Source organism: Belonocnema kinseyi, chromosome 3 (genome assembly GCF_010883055.1).
Source record: "Belonocnema kinseyi isolate 2016_QV_RU_SX_M_011 chromosome 3, B_treatae_v1, whole genome shotgun sequence".
NCBI lineage: Eukaryota > Metazoa > Arthropoda > Insecta > Hymenoptera > Cynipidae > Belonocnema > Belonocnema kinseyi.
In genome coordinates, this window is record NC_046659.1 from 123,189,689 (window position 1) to 123,192,707 (window position 3,019).

Below are 3,019 nucleotides of genomic sequence, written 5' to 3' on the forward strand. Positions count from 1 at the left end.
CAAATTTTACACAAATCTCTGATGAGAATGTAAAAATGCTAAATTTTAAAAATTATGATTTTAATCAGTATTAAGATAGAAATGAAAAATTAACTTATAAATACAATTTTTTTAATCTTTTAAAATATTCTCTTAAAAAATTATTAAAAAATATTTTCTTCCTCTTTTTTAAATTTTAGAAAAATGTATTAAGTAAAAAAACCATTTGTAGTTGTTATAGGCATTTTTATAACGAATTAAATTTTTTTGAAAACTTTCAAAATGCTTAAAAAGTTTTTAAATTTTTTGTTCGATATCTTCAAAAATCTACATTTTGTTTTAAATATTTTGAAATCTTTTACATTTTTTAATTATTTCATAATCTTTCCAAAATTTTCAATTTTTTCCACATTAACATTTATTCCATTGTTATTTATTACTCAAATTTATTAAATTTTTTATCTTTTTAAATACTCTCTGAGCATTAATTGATTGAAATAAAAAATTATTTTTTAAATTCCAGCAATCTGAATAAAAAAATCCGCTCGCTTCGCGGGCACATACTCAAAGCGCGCTTCGCTCGCTGATTTAAGCGCGCCTAGGTCGCGCGACTGTTGGTTCTCGCGCTTCGCGTTCGGTATATTTATCACGCGCTCCGCTCTTAGTAACGTATTTACCTCGCACTTCGCGCTCGGTCTTTGCATTACATTCCACATTTGTGCACAGATCACAAATCGAAATTTTTTAGATTCTATGTTAAAAACTATTATATCAAATGTCTATTACCATTTTTTTTGTGTACCTTGGTCTGGTACTGCTTATTCGGATAATGCAAAATAATGATCACATTTTATTTTTTCTGATCCTAATAGGGCCCTGATGTGGTTGTTTAATCATTTCCCCTTTTCTTAAGTGAAGCTGAACACTTTCTTTTAATTTGCCATTAAAGAAGGTTCTCAAAATACCTACGGCCTTGAAGATTACATTATCATTGCGAAAATCGCGCTTCGCGCTCAACAGTTCGGTTATACAGGCTCTAATTTTTTAATTTTGGGCTAATCAAAATATTCGGCTAGAATAGTTTTGAAATATATTTGGTATCTAGTGAAAATTTCGAATGAAATTTTTGGGTCTATGAAAAAAATAAATTTTTCTATTTTTTGAAAATTTTGAAAAGTATATAACTTTTATAATTTTCATCAAAATTAAAAATTTTATTTGGATAATTTGCAAGTCTTTTACCTATCTATAAGAAATTTTGACAAAAATTTTTATAACATTAAGAAAAAAAAATTTGAAAATTTTCAAATTGCTATAATTTTTTTAATTTTGGGCTAATCGAAAAAATCGGCTAGAAAAGTTTAGAAATATATTTGGTATCTAGTGAAAATTTTGAATGAGATTTTTGGATATACGAAAAAAATAATTTTTTATATTTTTTGAAAATTTTCAAATTTTTGAAAAGTATATAACTTTTCTAATTTTTATCAAAATAGAAAATTTTATTTAGATATTTTTGCAAGTCTTTCACCCATATATAAGAAACTTCGACATCTACAGACAGATAGACAGACGCCGATGAAATTTTATGATTTTCGGATTCTGCGAGTGCCGAAACGTAAAGATCCGTTAAAAACCAGAGACTGAACATTTGGACGATTACATTACATTCTCAGAAATGAGAATGTAAAAATATATTTCCTTAAAACCTTCAGAGATCCTTAAATAGCTTAAAAATTTTGTTTTGAAATCGTAAAATTTTTAATAAATTTAATCATATTTTCAAGATAACCACTCTTGATTTGATAAGGAATTGAAATTAGGTGCGGTTTTAACAATTAATATGATATAATTAAATCGTAGACTTTGACAAGTAAAAAAAAATATTAATAAAAAGTTATACGAATGTTTGAATTGTAGAAACATATACTTTGTTGTTAATTTTGTTACTTTGCTACAATAAAATACAAAAAAAAAATAGTTATTTGAATTTAACTCATTTGTTTGTTAAATTTTGTACTTTAATTTAAAAGAAAGTACATGTTTTAACAAAAAAATGAAAGTTGTAGAAATATTGTGCTTGTAAAAATTTTTTTCACCACACAGGAAGGTTTCGAGAAATATAACGTAACATTTATTAACCCGCAAGTGCTAAAATGGGTCCCAGGGACTCGGAAATTTTTACAACATTCATTTTTGCGAGACTCTAGGCTACAATTAAAAAAAAATGGATCAGCCTGTTTACACCGGATACATTTCAGTTTGAAGTTTGCTCGGGTTTGTCGGACCCGTTCTAAGTAGAACGGAAAATTTCAAAATTCTAGTACTTGAGCGTTAAAAGTAATCATTAAAAAAATATAATATAAAAGGGTAGGGATAAATTAATCCCTCGGCGATAAAATATTTTGTTTTTTTATAGGAAATTAGGCGATACGTATTTTTCCAATTTTACGAAGAAGAATGTTCCACAGTCATGCGAATTTGAATTTTGTGCTTTATTAAAAAAAAGCCCCAAATTTGTTTCTTAAACCGTTATCAATTTTTTCTCATTGAGATTTTTAAGATTTCTTTCCAGAAAAACTTATGTATTTTCAGGAAAAAAACCTAAAGCTTCTAAATTGGTTTAGACCGCATTAAATTGTATCACGGTAAAGTGCATTGTGGGTGCTAAACACCCCAGCGTATTTCATCATGTATTGTTTAACCCCTATTGAATATTTTGTCACAATAAAATTATCCGATATAGTTTAAGGTATCTTTTATAAGGTAGAGTTGATTTTATAGCCATTTATTTATTTTAAGTTTGTTAAAAAAAGTATTGAAAAAAAGTGAAAAAATAGGTTTTTACTGAAAAATTCATAACTCACGCAATTTAAATTATTTTACCCTGGAAATTTGTGACTATACTTTTGAAATATTGTACTTTCATAAAAAAAATTGCAACATGGGTGCTTTCAAAAAAGATATTTATTTGCACCCCAAGAATTTTTTACCTCCACTTTCAGCAGCTGTGGCTGTGGCTGCTGCAGCAGCAGCCACA